Below are 21,113 nucleotides of genomic sequence, written 5' to 3'. Positions count from 1 at the left end.
TGAAACCATAAAAGAACATTCTACTTTGTGATAATCACATTTTTATTTTGTGATATTCATATGATGTCCTCGGTGGTAAGGAAACAGAATCAGTTTTAAGATCATGACGTCCTCACACAACCCCTTGAATAACAATAGATAGCTGTCCATTTTAAACATCACTGCTGCTCCTCATAAGAGTTTTGTTGAACATTTATCTCACCTACTTGTTTCCTGTATCAGCACCACATTTCCCTCGCAGTGGAAAGAAGTTTTTGTAACAGGATATATCACTGTGGCCGCTGCTATAATACTGCACTGTGATAGCAGTCCATACAAAAACTTCACTCTGCACGCTGGCTATCACAACACACAAATGCTGTGTCTCTAACGATGTTTTTTCATATAAGTTTAACGTTGAGATCTATTAATATGAAAGGAATCAGCAGTGCAAAATTTACATGATCATTGTTCTTTTTTAATTATTATTCATTACTTTTTCATTTAGTCATTTGCTGGTAGTTTATGTTTTTTTTATTAGTATTTATTTTTTCATTTCTTATGGTTATGTGCACCACTGAAAAAAGGCAGTTGCTTAGACAAGATCAATAGATTCTGACAGGAGGATATTTCAAATCAAGTATAATTTTTCAGCATATCATCCAAAGGTTGTGTGACCTATCGCACAAATGGTTGTTGCCTGTAGTTTTACAGCATGAGTATCTTGGTGTAAAAGAACATTTAATTGTATCAATTAATTGTACTTATTTTGATGACTAATGCCTAAAGGATAAGTTCATCCGAAAATGAACATTCAGTCATCATCTAATCACCCCCATGTCGATGTCGAAGGTTTGGTGAAGTTTCGTAGTCCAAAAAACATTTCTGGAGCTTCACCGACAAAAAAAATAAATAAAAAAACAACAACAACAGCAAAAAACTGTGTTGCAGCATTCTCCTGAACAACAGTGGTAGATGGGGACTTGTTTTAAAATCTAAAAAATACAACAGAAAAAAATATAACATGGCTCCACGCAGGTCAGCCGATGTAATCCAAGTCTCCAGGAGCCACAACATCCCAAATTGATTTGAAAAGACACAATTTACACCATTGACAGGTGCTGGAGCTCATGCACCCACATCTGCATGCTAATGTTTTTTAGCTTAGCAGTGTTCCAGCTTTAGTAAGTGTGTAAAACATAATTTCAAATCACTTTGAGCTTCCGGATACTTGTATTATACCAGTTTTTGTTTTGTTTGTTTGTTTGTTTGTTTTTTGTCCGATCTACTTCAGTTGTAGAGAACGCTGCAGCTCTGTTTTGCTGTGAAGCTCCAGAAATATTTTGTGGACCACGAAACTTCACCTGACTTTCCATCAGCATGAGGCTCATTAGATAATGATAGTTCGGTTGTGGAGAGGTTTTTGTATTACCACATATCACTGTGGTTGCCACCCCACACAGTGTCACATACACGTACAAAAACCCTTTCTTGATGTGGCGTGCAGTCAGTATGTTGTTGTCTTTGCACTCCGCGGAAGTATTCACTATATTTAGTACCGTTTTACGATAAAACTATGAAACCATAAAAGAACATTTTTACCCTGTGAATATTTACATGATGTCCTGCATGGTGAGGAAACTTTATTACATTTAAGGTCATGATGTCGAAACTCAACCCTTTGTATAAGATCATCTTAAAACATCTCTGCCGTTCCTAATAAGACGTTTGTTGAACACTTATCTCACCCACTTGTTTCCTGAATCAGCACCGTATTTCCTTCTCAGTGAAAAGAGGTTTTTGTCACATGATATATCACTGTGGCCGTTATACTGCACTGTGATGTAACTCAGTACAAAAACTCCACCCTGCATGATGGCTATCATGATGCACAAATGCAGTTACTTGTCTTGTTTTTTTATATTAGTTTAACAAGTAATGTTAGGATCTAGTGATACGGAAAGAATCAGCATTTCTCTGTTTATTGTTTTTTTGAAAATAAAGATAATAATTTGGTCATGTTTTACACTCCTGAAAAGTGTCTTCATAATTATAGTGATGACACAATAAATGTACAAATATTGTCAACGATTGTAAAACCACATACAGATGACACTCTTATTTGAATGAACAACAAAGCTATCATAAAACAAAATCAAGAGGCTTAGACAGGAGGATACATTTTTCATGTCAGGCACATCATCCAAAGGCTCGGTGACAAATGGTTATCACCTTTATTTGAACAGTGTCTTATTTGAGTGTCTTGGTTTAGAGGCACGTGTAAATTTACGGGTTAAACCGATTTATACAAAATGCATGCTTAAATTATGTTCATTAGCTTACATTCAAAACATACTTCGAAGAACTTGACATTAAATTAACCATAAGCAGTCACACATCTCTTGTTTTGTGTTTGTCAGGGTGTGAAATTATTATCTTGACTGATACAAAGCAAGTGAAGACAAAGAAGAGTGTCAATTTTCCCCTTTCTCTCTTTTTTTTTCCAGATAAATGCAATTTTCCCTTCAACTATTCTTGATTTGAATACACATCCCAGTGTCTTAATACATTTTGGAAATGGCATGGTTTTGTCAATACCTTATCTATTTCTTTAGGCACTGTGACTTTGTGTCAGGTTTTTGTATTACCACATATCACTGTGGCTGCCGTCATACACAGTGTCACACACTCATACAAAAACCTTTGCTTGACATGATGCCTTTGTCAGTGTTTTCTGCTCTTTGTACTCAAGAGTATTTACTTTGTTCACTACCTGTTTACAGTAATACTATGAAACCATAAATAAACATCATACATTTTTCTTAATCACATTTTTACCTTGTGCATATTAACGTGATGTCCTGTGTGTATTACTTTTAAGCTCATAAAGTCCTAATTCAACCCTTTATGAAGAAGAACTCATTATTGTCAATGTTTAAAACATCTCTGCTGTCACTAACAGCTTTGTTGAACACTTACCTCACCTATTTGTTTTCTGTCTCAGCATCACATTTCTCTCTCAGTGGAAAGAGGTTTTTGTCAAAGGATATATCACTGTGGCCGCCGCTATATGCATCACTGTGATACAAGTCCATACAAAAACTTGTCTCTGCACACTGGCTATCATGACACACTAATGCTGTTTCCTTAAATGCGGTTTAACGTTGAGATCTATTCATATGAAAGGAATCAGCAGTGCAAAAGTTACATAATCATTGTTCTTTTTGAATTATTATTATTATTTACTTTTTCATTTATTCACGTTATAAAACAGGCTCCACAGTTATGATTATACATATTATGTCCTGGGGGCACAGTGCCTCAGTTCAGTTGTCTAGAGGTTTTTGTATTACCACATATCGCTGTGGCTGCCCCCACACAGTGTCACATACACGTACAAGAACCCTCTCTTGACTTGGTGCGTGGTCAGTATTTTCTACTCTTTGTACTTGGCAGGAGTATTGGCAAAATAAATAAAAATAATAATTTGGTCATGTTTTACACTCCTGTGTGTATTACTTTTAAGCTCATAAAGTCCTAATTCAACCCTTTATGAAGAAGAACTCATTATTGTAAATGTTTAAAACATTTCTGCTCTCACTAACAGCTTTGTTGAACACTTATCTCACCTATTTGTTTTCTGTCTCAGCATCACATTTCTCTCTCAGTGGAAAGAGGTTTTTGTCAAAGGATATATCACTGTGGCCGTAGCCGTTAGGATCACTGTGATACAAGTCCATACAAAAACTTGTCTCTGCACACTGGCTATCGTGACACACTAATGCTGTTTCTTTAAATGTGGTGTTTTTCATATTAGTTTAACGTTGAGATCTATTCATATACCGTACAAGGAATCAGCAGTGCAAAAGTTACATGATCATTGTTCTTTTTTAATTATTTTAATGTTTTACTTTTTCATTTAGTCATGTTATAAAACCAGTTATGATCATGCACATTTCATACCAAAAATGTTTTAAGCACCTCATCCAAAGATTGGGGGCCCTAACACAAATATTTGTTATATTTTGTTCAACATCGTGTGTCTTTGTGTTGCAGTATTTTAAAACTTAATGGAACATCATTATGTAGCATTTAAAATTAGCTATTTTAATTTTAAATCAAATTTAAAATGATGACTTAGTAATATGGGTGGCAATAGTGATTTATTTGATAATTAATACATCCATCATTTATGACCATTAGCAGACAATTAAAATGTACTTAACATCAAATTAACTAAGTTGTCACACATCTGCCTTTTTACATTTGTTTTTCAGTATTTGAAGTTATGATTTCTGCTGATGCAAAGCAAATGAAAAATAATTCTGAGGTGTTATAATTTGGAATTGAAGAAAACAAAAAACAACAAAACAATACAATTCCACATAAATGCATTTTATTCTTCCGTTGTTCTATTAAATATGAGCTTTCTTCAGAGTGACTGTCAGGACCTGACTTCTCTTATTCCTGTGACGCAATGACTTTTTGCTTCAGTTCAGTTCAAGGGAGGTTTTTGTATGACCAAATATCACTGTGGCTGCCACTCCATACACAGTGTCATGTAGTCATACAAAAACCTCTCCCTGATATAGTGCATTGTTGTACTGTACAGTATGTACCCAGCAGGAGCACCAATGAAACACCATTCTGCATTTTCTCCATTTTAATGATTTTTACCCTTGATCCCATACTTTTTCAATGTTTTTGAAAATCACATTTGTCCCACTTTGGTGATTTGTAGTCATACCCTGGCTCTAAGGATAGCAAAGCTAGTCTGTCCACCACTTTAGTCTGGACTGACTAGTCTGGACTATTTCAACAGCTATTTGATGGATTGGGGATGAAATTTTCTACAGGCGTTCCTGGTCACCAGATGATGAATCCTGATTACTTTGTTGATTTCCAACATATTGGCTTTTAGTAAAATACCTTGACAACTGTATATGTTAAACTAAGATGTGAACATGGTAAAAGTTGTATATACTTAACACAAGTATGTTGTCATCATCATGGTGAGCATGTTAGAATGCTGACATTAGCATTTAGCCCAAAGCATCCACTGTGCTATAACTGCAGCCTCACAGAGCTGCTAGCTTAGCTATAGACTTTGTCTTTTTACCTTGTGAGTATTTACAATCTCCTGTGAGTAAAAGACACTGTTTAACATGTTATCTCATAATGTCCTTTAACAACCCTTACCCCTTATACTTATTTACTTTTCATTATAAAGTTTTGTTGGACATGTATTTTACCTACTTGTTTTCTGTATCAGCACCACATTTCCCTCTCATTGGACAGAAGTTTTTGTCACAGGATATATTACTGTGGTTGTTATTGTACACTGTGACATAACTCCGTACAAAAACTCCACCTTGCACACTGGCTTTCACAACGCATACTGTATGCTGTTACTTTTATCAGCAGTTTACCTTTTGATTTCATGATGATTACGTGATTATGTTCACATTATGGGAAAGGATTCAGGAGTTTTTTATTATTTGTTTATTTATGTAGTTTAATTTATTCTGGGGGAAAAAAGCGTTTACCATTAATGAAACAAATACAGTTACACAGTTTATTATGTATTTTCGCTGACAGGATGATAAATATTTAACACTCAATTTTCTTTTTTTTTTTCAGGCATATCACCCAAAGGCAGTATAAGCAGCTGCCCTACTGTATCAGTGATATAACAACGCTGCCCAGTCATTTATTAAGTCTTTAAACTACATGATATACAGAATTTTGATTTAGTCTAGCTGCCTGTTTATTACCATGTATCAGTGTTTACATACACCTTTCATTACAGTATAAAGAGCTTTGCCTCTCTTATGAGGTTTTTGTAACTGTGGAAATCACTGTGACCACCCACAGTGAGACACCAAAATACAAAAACCTATGCCACAGTGTCCCTGTCACACCCTGCTGTGCAATGCACAATACAAGAAGTCTGCTTATTTTTACTTAAAAAATTAAACAGTGTGAGTGTGTCAGTTTTTTTTTATAATAATAACTTGTGATGAATGTTTTTCAACAACTTAACATAATGAATATGTGAAATGTGCCCTTCTGCACTGCCAACAAAGACATAATATTGTATTTGTGAGGGTTTGTTATGTGCTATAAAGGGTACCATATGCTTAAATTACAAAGGAAAGACTGAAATTGATTTTCTGCTTCTATATGGCTTCGTGGCTTTGATTTGAAAAATTATGCATTTCATTTTTTATGTGACCTCAGAATGTGAGTGTGTACAAGCTGTATAATTTGTTTGCAATAAACTAAAAAGATTGTTTTGAAGAGATGAGAAAATTATAATTGTTGGAAATGTAATTTAATATTACCAATGTAGCCTTTCAAAGAAATTTGACATGGTTGCATTATGCATTGCATTGCCTTATGATTAGGCCTACATGGTTTTTGTTATGGTGTGTAACACAGTGCTGTAACCCCAGCTACTACTATAGTCACCACAGTGACACAAGCAGTTACCAAAACCTTACCACACCGGCATGAGGCACGTTTTATTTATTGAACAGATAAAGGAGAGATTGTTTTACAAATAAATAAATAACGTACATTTAAGAATGCAATTCTCTGTACACTTTTTTTTTTTTTTCTAGTACAATATGAATTGATCTTATTAAACCCTCTGATGAAGCCACTTATACTGTAAAGGTGAACACTAATTTTGAGCACAGTACCTTAAAGGGGCACTATGTAGTTTTGTAGAAGAAAATAAAAACTTTGATGTTACAATATTAATGAGATAATAATAACAACTTAGACATATTTATTTTTTCCATCACTGAATAAACAAGCTGTTGTCAGAGGAAAAGAAGGTCCCATGAACACTGTTTGAAGCTAGAAAGGTGGCAGGGTCCGCCAAATGTAAACAAAATAAAACAATGAATACAAACATCATTTGTATTCACCCTCTAAACCTGGTGGCCTCAAACAAATCCTACCCTTGAAATAAGACACTTTTAAAGATCAACGTCATGCTTAATGTTGCATGAAAGAAAAGCATTGTTGCACTGACCTCTATAGGAAGAAAGCTTCAAGTCTTTTGCATTTGTGACCACATCTTGCGGTCATGAAGCGTCAGATAATATTAACAGTGCAGATTGGGGGCGGTGCACATAGAAGCCAGAAGATGGCAGCACTAGCAAGCTTTTCAACTTGATAGTTCATCTTCACTGGTAGGATGCACCAAAGAAGACCAGTGATTTAGTAGCTTACCACCTGCTGCCTTAATGTGCATCAAATATTAAGCTTACTGTAAATAGGCTGTAAATGCAAATAAGGTCAACGTATTTTAATATAGACCCACATAAATCTGGTTCTGTGAGGTTATTTTAAAGTATTTTGGCAAAAACATCCACTCATTATTGATATATTGAGAATTTACAGGATTTTGCTTACTTGAATTATTGTTGGAAATAGGACAATTAATCATTTTACCCCTAAATGTTTCCACTGCACATTTGTGAAATTATCTGAATACACAACCACAGCGGACATAAGGCTTTTGTCTACTCATCAGTAGAAGTGAGTCAAAATGTACCGAGTAAATGTTAAATTTTTTAAATGAGTGTGTAGGGGGCACGTTTAATTGTAAATCCAGTGGAACAGCATCATGCCAGAACCTGAGGCCACATAGAAAAAGCACTTTGTTGAAAACAATGATCAAATTGACAACATTATAATCAGATATAATACAGAAAAGTCACATGCCCGCAATAAAAGCCTCTCAGACAGCTTCACAATGTCTTTGTCACTAGATGGCAGTCTGGACTCACTTTTCATGCTTCTATCAACCAGCTGGCATGTGAACCATAAACCAAAATGTCCATGTAGCACATGAACCAGCTGACATTATAAAACATTTCATGAAGTGAAATTGTTTATAAGGACATATGTCTGTGGAGGGTTTGAAGGATAGAGAACGCAGGTTGAGATATCTTTCTGAATGATTAAATTGCAGTAAAAAAACTCACAAATAAACAATTAAATAACTAGAAAAGAATGAATAAGTAAATACATTTGTTAAAGTAGTTAGAAGAAGTATGCTACATATTAGCCCAAGCAGTTGAAACTGTGTGTGCTGATATTCTAGATTACTGTACAATACAGCAAAACAAACAAAACAACCTACAGTAATACGCAAATAAAAATGCACTTTATCTGGTATTTCTGTACCTTCCTGCATTTCCTGCAATATTGTTTGATGAGCTTATAAATTCTGTGTATTTGACATTCATCCTGCAACATCATGTGTGTCACATTTGTAAAATTGCTTACGATGCAGGTGAAGATGTGCATCTGCTGTGTGCATCTCAGCCACTTCATGCCTGAATTCACACTGAGATGCAAATATAGGCTGAGATGAGTCTCGTGCTTCGAGGGAAGTTTATTTGTAGCTCTGACAGTTTCCAGAAAGTTTCACTGCTACAGGTGCAGTCCCAGAGGTGCTGAGAGACGGGGGAAGTGGCTCTCTAAAGATGATATGTTTAGAAATGTCAGGAAACTGAAACCCTCAGAGCTTAACTGATAACAGAAGTTTACAGTCTGTTGGCTTGATGTGGTGTATTTTAGATATTCTTAGATCCCCCTGCTGTGACTACAAAATCCTCAAAAGCTATTGATTTTTATCACATGCACACTATCAACCATATTTAATACTTGCTTTATTTTTTATGTGGCTGTAAAATATCTATTGAGTTCATTATTAAAGTTAAAAAAAGCACATATTTCTAGTTATATTACACAATGCAATACCACACACAGAATATATGTATTATTAGTTACATTTTTTTTTTACATATTATTAAAAAGTGATGATACACTTCACTAACGCACTTTAATTACCCCTACTGTGTTAAATAAAAGTAATCAGGTAATTTCTGTAATCATAATGTACCAACAGTACACACATTTATTTATACAAACAATTTTTAAACTGCAGATGCATTTTTAATTTTACAACCAAAACCATCTCCAGTTACTTAATCACAATTCATGATGACCCTCTGATTTAGCAGATGAACAGTATATTATCAATTAAAATTAAATCTCTGAAATGCTTGAACTTAAATGTTTTTTAAACTATAAAATATATATTAAAAAACAAGCAAATGAAGACCTGTAGTTGTCTCTTGCGCTGCATCCATCTTGTCCTTCACTGTCTCTTCATCTGGAAGAAAAAAAAATCAAACAATTAAAAATATATATTATGTTTACTTGTCAAATACAGATCGTTTAACACTGTTAAGGTTTGATTTATCACTTCAATCTGGAGTTTCAGACAGCTGGAGAACTGACACCTGTGTCTTTAAAAGTGGTGCAGGTGACTAAGCTGTTGGGCCGTATCATTGGTTCATTTAGTTTTTTAGAACTTGCATAAAAAGCTTTATCCTCATACAACTGGACTCTTACTTCCTGTGGTTTGTTACTGAAAGATGGTATGGCTACTCATTTTTATGTACGTGCCATGGAACGTATAAAAGACACAAACCAGCACATTTTCTATAGATGCTCTTCAAATTAAAAGTGTTGATCAGTCGAACATGTGCTAGCTGACTGTGCTAATGAACTGCAAATGCTACATGTCACAACACTTTACTGTCTAAAATGGTATTGTAGCCAGATGGAGAAATTTACCCTTTTTATTATCATTATTATTGTCTCTGTAGTTTCTAATTTTATTGAGTTGAACGGATGCATTTCTTGAAACTACAGGGGTATCCCTTTTCAAGATCATGTACATTTCACAATCTGGATAAAGCTGACAGTCCATCATAATGACAGACAGAAAATCTTTAACTCTGGGCAGTTGATGGATGTGTACATTCTCATTATATCTTTAGTTAGTATAACTGAAATGCAGAAGAGTCCTGCATGTTTACCTTGACCAGGCTCAGTATCACGCTATAGAAGGCAGAAGATATGAAGAGAAATATGAAGGAGGAGGCTGTGGACCACAGACTGCTGTACTCATCCTCTTCACTGGCACTGTCTGTGCAGCTCAGAGAAAAACTCATTGACTCTGGATCAAACTCTAAGAAGAGGAAGGCATAGGTGGTTAGATAAGATGTGTGTGTGTGTGTGTGTGTGTGTGTGTGTGTGTGTGTGTGTGTTAACAGCATGTTTTTATTAAGATAAGATGACTTTGTCTCTCTTGAATAGTGCTCAAACTTGAATCATCAGCATCACTATTTGATCTCATGTCATGTTTAAATGTTTCTCTAGCTAAACAGTGGCACAGTACAGTAAACTACAGTGAGTTTGCCAGTCATTCATGAACGTGTAACACAAGTGTCTCCATGCAACATTTATTTGAAACAGTCAGCACACATCTCTAGCTGTCAGACATTGTGACACAGACAGATTAAAACACAATACGATGACATTAAAACAGAAGGAAAACTATATTGACATGTTGACTCATATTTTCACAATCACACAGACTGGTGACATCACAGAGCGCACATGTTTCCATGGCAGCAACGACACACAGGGATAGAACACGCTAGCACAAAATACCACATGTAAAGCTGAATCTGCTATTCAACATTCAAGCGAGTTACCCTGGGCCTTCGACACTTCTTGCGGCTTCATGCTGATGTTGCTGCCAGCAGGCCAGACATAGCACCCGATCTTGTGATGTGCGTTCCACTTTTCCTTGGTGATGGTGTAAACACTTGTGACTGAGTAGCCATTTTTGGTCTTCTGTGGCGGGGAGTTGATGCCATCAGTGTACTCTTTGATCTCTTGTTCATTTTGTTCTGACCAGGCGATGTAGTAATCCTGTAGCCCACGACTGGAGACCAGACACACCAGAGTGACCTCACTGGCAGCTTTTTGGATGTCCTCCTCTGGGAGGACATGCACTGTTACTTCTGGCGTCCCTCCATCTGAAAGAGATACTCAGTTTAACAAAGTGGTTCACTAGACATAAATTATGACGTGTGACTCAGTGACATACCTCCTTTGTGGACAGTCAGATCTTGAACAACTGGAGTCATATCGTTTCCTTCGGCAGTACAGCGCACTTTGGTGACTTCCAGCCACTCAGTGTAATTGCGAGTCATTGTGCTTGTTTTGCTTAAATGGCCCTTGCTGGACTTTGTTTCTGTCAATCTGTCAATCACATTTTGTCCATCAATTTGCCACATGATTTTAGTATCATCGACAATGCTCCGGTCTTGTCCAGTAATGATACACTCCAACTTCACCTGGTTGTTGTTGAAAATCTCTTTGGGACTCGGTTGGTTCAGTGTCACTGTGATGAGAGCTACATAAAAGAGAGCAACATGTTTCTTAACATTTGTGTACTATTATGTCACTATTGAGTTACAGAACAACAGTATTAACAACGACTGTAGTGGGTCCGTACCTATCATCTAAAGATGATACGTTTAGAAATGTCAGGAAACTGAAACCCTCAGAGCTTAACTGATAACAGAAGTTTACAGTCTGTTGACTTGATGTGGTGTTATTTTAGATCTTCTTAGATCCCCCTGCTGTGATTACAAAATCCTCAAAAGCTTTTGATATTTATCACATGCACACTATCAACCATATTTAATACTTGCTTGACATCACAGAGCGCACATGTTTCCATGGCATCAACGACACACAGGGATAGAACATGATACTGTAGCACAAAATACCACATGTAAAGCTGAATCTGCTATTCAACATTCAAGCGAGTTACCCTGGGCCTTCGACACTTCTCGCGGCATCATGGAGGTCTTGCTGCCAGCAGGCCAGACATAGCACCCGATCTTGTGATGTGCGTTCCACTTTTCCTTGGTGATGGTGTAAACACTTGTGACTGAGTAGCCATTTTTGGTCTTCTGTGGCAGGGAGTTGATGCCATCAGTGTACTCTTTGATCCCTTGTCCACTTTGTTCTGACCAGGCGATGTAGTAATCCTGCAGCCCACGACTGGAGACCAGACACACCAGAGTGACCTCACTGGCAGCTTTTTGGATGTCCTCCTCTGGGAGGACATGCACTGTTACTTCTGGCGTCCCTCCATCTGAAAGAGATACTCAGTTTAACAAAGTGGTTCACTAGACATAAGTTATGACGTGTGACTCAGTGACATACCTCCTTTGTGGACAGTCAGATCTTGAACAACTGGAGTCATATCATTTCCTTCGGCAAAACAGCGCACTTTGGTGACTTCCAGCCACTCAGTGTAATTGCGAGTCATTGTGCTTGTTTTGCTAAAAGGGCCCTTGCTGGACTTTGTTTCTGTCAATCTGTCAATCACATTTTGTCCATCAATTTGCCACATGATTTTAGTATCATTGACAATGCTCCGGTCTTGTCCAGTAATGATACACTCCAACTTCACCTGGTTGTTGGTGAAAATCTCTTTGGGACTTGGTTGGTTCAGTGTCACTGTGATGAGAGCTACATAAAAGAGAGCAACATGTTTCTTAACATTTGTGTACTATTATGTCACTATTGAGTTACAGAACAACAGTATTAACAACGACTGTAGTGGGTCCGTACCTATCATCTAAAGATGATATGTTTAGAAATGGCAGGAAACTGAAACCCTCAGAGCTTAACTGATAACAGAAGTTTACAGTCTGCTGACTTGATGTGGTGTCATCTTAGATCTTCTTAGATCCCCTTGCTGTGACTACAAAATCCTCAAAAGCTTTTGATATTTATCACATGAACACTATCAACCATATTTAATACTTGCTTTATTTTTTATGTGGCTGTAAAATATCTATTGAGTTAATTATTAAAGTCAACAAAGCACATATTTCTAGTTATATTACACAATGCAATACCACACACAGAATATATGTATTTTGACTAGTTACATTTTTTTAAATTGATATGTTGACTCATATTTTCACAATCACAGAGACTGGTGACATCACAGAGCGCACATGTTTCCATGGCAGCAACGACACACAGGGATAGAACACGCTAGCACAAAATACCACATGTAAAGCTGAATCTGCTATTCAACATTCAAGCGAGTTACCCTGGGCCTTCGACACTTCTCGCGGCATCATGGAGGTCTTGCTGCCAGCAGGCCAGACATAGCACCCGATCTTGTGATGTGCGTTCCACTTTTCCTTGGTGATGGTGTAAACACTTGTGACTGAGTAGCCATTTTTGGTCTTCTGTGGCGGGGAGTTGATGCCATCAGTGTACTCTTTGATCCCTTGTCCATTTTGTTCTGACCAGGCGATGTAGTAATCCTGCAGCCCACGACTGGAGACCAGACACACCAGAGTGACCTCACTGGCAGCTTTTTGGATGTCCTCCTCTGGGAGGACATGCACTGTTACTTCTGGCGTCCCTCCATCTGAAAGAGATACTCAGTTTAACAAAGTGGTTGATATATAGGCTTGATGTTCACTAGACATAAGTTGTGATGTGTGACTCAGTGACATACCTCCTTTGTGGACAGTCAGATCTTGAACAACTGGAGTCATATCGTTTCCTTCGGCAGAACAGCGCACTTTGGTGACCACCAGCCACTCAGTGTAATTGCGAGTCATCGTGCTGGTTTTGCTATACTGGCCATTGCTGGACTGTGTTGCTGAAGTATCAATGTCGTTCACATTTTGTCCATCAATTTGCCACATGATTTTAGTATCATGGACAATGCTCCGATCTTTTCCAGTAATGATACACTCCAACTTCACCTGGTTGTTGTTGAAAATCTCTTTGGGACTCGGTTAGTTCAGTGTCACTATGATGGGAGCTACATAAAAGAGAGCAACATGTTTCTTAACATTTGTGCACTATTATGTCACTATTGAGTTACAGAACAACAGTATTATACAATGACTGTAGTGGGTCTGTACCTTTAGAGGCCTTCTTTGTATATTGTGTTCCTTCATGCGTCACCTCACACGTGTAAACATCGCCAGTGCCCCAGTCCGTGTTCTTGACGTTCAGGATACTGACAGCTGAATACTTTTTTCCAGTTGATTCGGGCGTCCAATCAGTGCTGCCAGAGACATCGATTGCATTCTTTTTCCATTTGATTTTCAATTGTTTTGGGGCAAAATCCTCAATTGTGCACACTAGGGCTTGAGTATCTTCTCTTGGCACTGATAGCAAATTTACCTTTGGAGGGGATGAGACTAAGAATACAAAAACACAGACAGATGAGTGTAAGCACGAGAAAAAAACAAGAGAAAAAAGAGAAAAATTATAACTGAACATTTAAAAATCAAACCAAAATAAACAAGGTGATGAATGTTGTTAAGCTGAAAATCACATACTTTTTTTCAGTGTCACAATCTCGGAGCCTGCAGAACAATTAAAAGAATGCTTCGCATTCCAGTCAGACTTTGACAATTTCACCACACTGACTTTTGTGTATTTGTTGTTTTTCTCGACTGAAGGGTATTGTACAGAAGTCAAGCTGTTCCCATTGGTACCGGCCCACTTAAACTCAAGATGGCTTGGGAAGAAGTCAAGTGCAAGACAACCAACAGTGATTGTAGTACCAGACTCAGCTTGGCATTGAACCAAAGGAAACAGAGTCGGGGCGGCAGGTTGTTCTGTGAAAGAGGAAACATGTCAATACCCAAGTAGGTAAATAACACATGCAGCTAACCGATAGCTTGTCGTGTACCAGTTACCATCATTGACAGAGGATATCATGCTCCTTTGTTGCAAAGATCGCCACTATACAATAATATACAAAAACATAAACAATACCATTATCATTGTTCACAAAAAGATGCTACGGCTGAAATGATTGTTTCCTAGCAGCATAGGCATTTTTTTTAGGCATCTTTATAATCCTTACTTAATACTTTACTATACTACTTACTGTTTACTATAAAATACTTAATTAGGTAATAGTCAAAGTTAGTGACCGTCCACTAAGTTTTCTTTGGATAGAAGTTGGAAGTTAAATGCAAGAAAACCAACAATGATTTGATCTGAATAAATGAAACAGAGTGGATTTTTCAATTTTAAACAACACAGACAATGAATCACTCATTTAAAAGTTAATGATTGGTTGAATCTTCAAAAAATGGAGGCCCGGAGTTTTTCCAATATTAAATAAATGATCTTACAAATAATTACAATATATTGAATATAATCATGATACTGTGAACTACTTCAATACATGTTTAAAACTCAGGTCATGATAATTAAGATTTTTCTCACTTTTTAACATTATTTCAACTTTTGTTTTCTTTACTGTATATTGTCTTATTCATTAATTTAAAGCTGGACATATTCAGAGGATTTGAGCAAATCTTGAACTTAAACCTAAATCATTCTGTACCATTTTGCAGGAACAAAGCTCGGTTTATCTTTAAATATCTATACGGTGTATTAATACTGTCATGAACGAATAAACAATTAAATAATCATGTGAATATAATGGATCACAGAAATCATCAACAACTTAGAACACCGGCAAATACGGTAGTCAGTTTGCACATGGAATTTTCTTTCATAGGTGATAAATAAAACAATATTTTTTAGCATTTTTGTTTTTTTGTATAGATGATTAACAGCTGTACCTACTGTGCATTTTAAAAGTTAGTTGTCCCTGTGCTATTTCAATCACACACAAAAAAGTATTCAATTTTATCAATTTTGATAGGTAGGTACTTGTTTCTTTGAATCACGTACTGATCCTGTATTTAAACACAGAAAAATATCTTAAGTATGTCAAATTCATGCTACTTTTTATTTATTTAAGAAAATGCTGGTATGGTATTGTACGCAGTAAAATTACACTGTAGAAAAAAATGTCTAGAATAATAATCTGAATTAAAAAAATCATCAGAATTGTGAATGTTAAGTTCAACTCAAACATCATCCTGCATCGAGTGAAATTACTTTTTCAACGCTCTCTAAGAAACAGCTGTGCTAAAACACATCTGGCTGCTCAGTTTTCTAGTTTTTCCAACATCAGTATGAACCTATATAAGAAATTTCAACATTTCTCTACCACCAATATTTGTATCTTAAAGATAAAATTAAAAAAAAAGGTCACAAAATTATGTTTAAAAGTGACTTACCTGAAGATACTGTGACTTGGGTCCCTTTACCCCAGTAGTCGAAATAATCACAGTGCTGCGTCTTCACTCACTGCTTTAACAAAAACCTCAAGTACCAGAAAAATGGGTTAAAACCTCATTAAGTGTTTGAAAAACACAGAAAATCCTGGTCAGTATTATACTGCGGTGTCATCCTATGAACATGTGTTGTGTGTTGATTCTCAATCAGTTATTAAAGTAAAGATTTACTGGTAGATAGACTTTACATCTCTGCGCTAACATGGACTTTTAACTACTTATTAACTAACTTTTGACCACTGATCTACTTATTTAAGATTATAAAGATGGTAGTTACCTCATAATCCAATCAGAAATATTTTGTCCTGCCTTTTTTCCATCACAAGAATGAGAGAGTGTAAGATTAGTGCTCTTAGGTTTTTGTATGGCTCTATATCACAGTGGCCACCCCAGTCCATCACTGTGATGAACCCTCATACAAAAACTAGATACTGGTGGCTTCACTGAGACTCAGGGGACCTGCAGTGTCAGGGAGGATACGAGTTAAACACCAGAATACCATTATGAACTGTGCTAATCTGAAGAACTGAAATTAAAATTGACCCCTATTTTTTTACTTTTAATTTGAACTTTTTATGTTCTAATTTATTGGTGCATTATCCATTATTTGTGGGTTGGTGACCCACAAATAATGGTGATGATTGCCATCCTCTATTCAGAACATGTTGGATAAAACTGTAACATAATATTCTGCTATATTGGTTTTGAAAGGCTATATTGTTGAAAACAAACCAACAATACAGCAAAAACAACAACAACAGTATTTTCAATGTAAATATTTAGAACATATTGAAGAAATACTAGGAGTTTTAAAATGTGTCAAGAAACTCTAAGCAGCTTTTTATTGCACTTTACTTTTATTTGAATGTAAAGATTACATGTAAAAACTTCACATGGTGAACAAATTGCATGTTAAAAACAGTATTACATGTTAAAATTACATGTTAAAAACAGTATTACGAACATATATATATATTACATATATTAACAGTATTACGAACATATACAGTACTGTTAGTGTGGAAGTCCAAGAACATCGACAGGAGAGTTACGGCTCACTCGAAGACACCAGGTTTCTCAATCCAGCCTGCAAGTAGCCGTGCGTGTGTGTTTCTCTCTCTGTGTGTGTGTGTGTGTGTGTGTGTGTGTGTGTGTGTGTGTTTACTTTGTGATGTCTCATCATATTTGATCATATTTATTAGGTTTTTTAAAATGTATTCAGAATGGACTAGCAAGACCATGAATCAGCCAACATGAAACGGGCTAATGGACAAAGATCAACAGGTTTTCCCTTCTTTATATTCCTAAATACAAAATGTACAAACTGTTATTCTAAAGGTGTTTAGGAGGATTTTGGCTCTCGTTCGATGGCGTTAATTTATTTCATTTCTGTTGTTAGCGGGTAGTTGTGGCCGCGGTTACTGTCCCCGTTCCAGTACGCACAGGTGACTGGAGGAGTAAGGTGCGTACTCGCAACATCTCGTGTTTTGAGTCTTTAGTGTCATCAGCTGATAGGCAACCTGTTGATTTTCTTTGTAGCTCCCGGACTCTCCATCTGCGGACCCGAGACGCTCCATCTCTCACGGAGTAATACCTTCTCCCTCCTCGGTTGGTCACAAGGACGCCTGTGAAATCGGGACGTACTAGGGCTTGGACACATTAAAGAAAAGTAGCCTGTGGGATCACTGCTGCTCCGCCGGGCCCTGATTCGAGCCGCGACTCACTATATAGACGTTAGACTGTCCGACTTTCTAATTGTCGGCGGAGCTCACCGCCGCTCCACGTTGCGCCTCGGCGCATTCTCTGCGCGCTGCTGCGCTCAGCGCATAAACTCCGACACCTGTCGCCCGAAAACGCTCCCTCCGCCCCGTCCTTTGTGGCCAGTTACGGGCAGAGCGGCCGCACCACGAGGGATCGTGGCTGTTTGGTGTCTCTGTGTTGTGGGTGTTGGGTGCGTGTGTGTGAAACGTGTTGACGAGTGTGAGTGTGTATGTGAGTGTGTGGATCAAGGGGTTATGATGGGGCCCAGGTGAACCATCAGATTTATATTTTCTGTTGATTGTTTTCTTTATTTTCCCTGGTTTAGTATTTGTTTCATGATTGATTAAGAAATCATTTATCTCTGGCCAGAGGTTACTTTCTTTGGTTCTTTTTTGGTTTCTTTATTTCTTTTGGTTTTGGTTCAGAACCAATCATTTATTGGGTTATTGTGTGTTCTCCCCTTAGCCTGGTTAACCTTGTATTAAGATAAGTTGTTTGCTATTTTTGTTTTTCTTGGACACTGTTATATTATTTGCTTATATGATTGTGTTTATTGTTTATGGCGGTTCCCTTATTAATTGTCCCCTTTTTGTTTCCTGTTTCTAGTAGCTGAGAGCCAGCGGTGGAGGTGGTGCCCTGGGTGATGGTTTCCCTCTGCGTGCTGTGTGACACTTTTCGGTTTGTTTTCTCTACACATTATACTGTAATTTGAGTTGTTTCACGTGTGAGTGGGGTGCTCTTTTAATTTGAAGGATTTCCTTCCCCTCCTACCCCTCCCTGCTGTGTCTTCTCCTCTGTACAGGAACCATTTATCCCCCTATTCCCTTCTTAGATTTTTAACTTTGCAATATTTGTTATAAAAATAAAATTGGTTGTCATAATTTACTGAACCACGTCTCCTGCCGTTTTGAGTTACGTACCTGTGTCCATTTTGTTTTGCTGATTATTGTTCCCCTCACTTAAATTTACTTTAAAGGTCCTGGGGTGAAACCCCCCAGGTGGCGTTGTCGGTTTAGGTTACAGAAATCATAGATTTAAGTAAATTTCCTTTCTTAATTTAAAGTATTTTTGGGGGCCCAACCCTCGTACTGCTACAATAATAAAAAAAAAAAATGATGCCCTCGAACAGGACTTTTACTCTTCTAACATGCAGTATACATTTTGAAAGTTGTACAATGTCTTAATTTCTTGATTTTGGACGGCCAAACTACTATTTTCGTGACTTTTTGTGTGACAAATTTTCAATTGGATTTAACATTTCAGTTCAGATAAAATAAGAACTCCATATTGAGTCTTTTCTTTCATGACTGACAGTTACTCACAGAAATGTGATACTGAGACAAGTGAATGTTTCCAGTGGTGGTAAATAGAGGAAGTATTTTTTGTATGACTCCTGTTATTGTCTCTCATTGTGTCTCTCTGGCACAGTAATACACAGCAGTGTCTTCAGGCTGCACATTCTGTCCATATAGAGTCACTGTGTTACTGGAAGAGTCTGAATCAATACTGAACTTGTTCTTTAGTGAATCTTTGTAATCTGAATCTCCAACAACTGCCCACCCACTCCAGTCCTTTCCCTGCAGGCTGTCTGATCCAAGCTGTGTAGCGGCTGCTAACAGAATAAGAGACCCGACAGGTGATGGTCAGACGTTGACCTGGCTGCACAGTCACAGAGGCTGGCTGTGTCAGCTGTTCACACTTCACACCTGTTTAAAAAAAGAAAATGTTTTGTAACAAATGATCAAGTTAAACTCCAAAAGAAGAACTGCTGACTTTGACAAATCCAGAGAGACTCACATCCAGCTGCCAACAGCAGCAGCAGAGCTACAGAAAACATGGTTGATGTTGAAACTGATGTGCTGTGAAGTTTTTATAGCTGAGTAACAAGGAAGCTCACTGAGTTTGCATAGAATCAAACACATGAAGCATCAATGTTGGTCTGACTGGAGCCAATAGAAGAGTCGGTTGACTGTTATTATATCTGCTGCAACTATTCTTACTGTGAATATTACATGAACCATAGATAATGGAAAACATAGTCCGCCAAATGTAAACAAAATAACAGTATGAAATTGTGTTTTCTGTTTATTCAGCCAATGAAATTAAGATAGTTTGTTTATTTAGTTTGTTAAAGGAAGATCTTTCAGTTCTGATTAAAATCTCTTCCCCACAACTACATAGTGCACCTTTAACAACCTTTTATAAGATGAGAGAAAGCAGAGATGGTGGTTGTGTTATTAAAATTCAACTGGACTTGAAAGGACACCAACAAGGATGCATTTGTCTGCAGCTAACCTCGGGATAGGGAGACAGTGTCGTCTGCGTCCACGTCTTCTGGTCTCAGTGTTTGGCTTGTGCTTTTATTGTCAGTATTTGTATTATTTGATTTCCCCCAATAATGTATGAATCAAAGACTTAATAAATGTTTTATTATCTAGTTAATTATCTAGTGTGTTTGTATTTCAGCAACACTATCATTTGTATTCACCCTCTAAACCTGGTGGCCTCAAACAAATCCTACCCTTGAAATAAAACACTTTTAAAGATCAACGTCATGCTTAATGTTGCATGAAAGAAAAGCATTGTTGCACTGACCTCTATAGGAAGAAAGCTTCAAGTCTTTTGCATTTGTGACCACATCTCACGGTCATGAAGCGTCAGATAATATTAACAGTGCAGATTGGGGGCGGTGCACATAGAAGCCATAAGATGGCAGCACAAGCAAGCTTTTCAACTTGATAGTTCATCTTCACTGGTAGGATGCACCCAAAGACCAGTGATTTAGTAGCTTACCACCCGCTGCCTTAATGTGCATCAAATATTAAGCTTAAATAGGCTGTAAATGCAAATAAGGTCAAAGTATTTTAATATAGACCTGCATAAATCTGGTTCCGTGAGGTTATTTTAAAGTATTAAGATAATAAGATATAATACAGAAAAGTCACATGCCAGCAATAAGAGCCTCTCAGACAGCTTCACGATGTCTTTGTCACTAGATGGCAGTCTGGACTCACTTTTCATGCTTCCATCAACCAGCTGGCATGTGAACCATAAACCAAAATGTCCATGTAGCACCCAGCTGACATTATAAAACATTTCATGGAGTGAAATTGTTTATAAGGACATTTGTCTGTGGAGGGTTTGAAGGATAGAGAACGCAGGTTGAATTATTTTTCTGAATGATTAAATAAACAATTAAATAAAAGAATGAATAAGTAAATGCATATGTTAAAGTAGTTAGAAGAAGTATGCCACATATTAGCCCAAGCAGTTGAA

At 37.1% G+C, this 21,113-nt stretch overlaps 1 long non-coding RNA gene and 1 gene segment (V, D, J or C); one reads left to right on the top strand and one right to left on the bottom strand.

Annotated features, from left to right (window-relative positions):
• Positions 1-9,120: 9,120 nt before the first annotated feature.
• LOC311267352 (immunoglobulin heavy constant mu-like) lies at positions 9,121-14,361 on the bottom strand. The segment is given in 7 exons: positions 13,415-14,361; positions 12,998-13,324; positions 11,699-12,025; positions 10,967-11,275; positions 10,569-10,895; positions 9,888-10,039; positions 9,121-9,175 (listed from the first exon to the last, which is right to left on the bottom strand).
• Positions 14,362-17,340: 2,979 nt separating this feature from the next.
• On the top strand, positions 17,341-18,727 carry LOC311267353. The gene is made up of 2 exons (XR_014623823.1): positions 17,341-17,538; positions 17,616-18,727. It is a non-coding gene; the product is annotated as an uncharacterized lncRNA (long non-coding RNA).
• Positions 18,728-21,113: the final 2,386 nt, after the last annotated feature.

This window comes from Pagrus pagrus (assembly GCF_965226575.1).
Source record: "Pagrus pagrus genome assembly, chromosome: 13".
Classification (NCBI taxonomy): domain Eukaryota; kingdom Metazoa; phylum Chordata; class Actinopteri; order Spariformes; family Sparidae; genus Pagrus; species Pagrus pagrus.
Note: the sequence above shows the minus strand (reverse complement) of the source record. Positions and strands in the feature narration are given on the sequence as shown.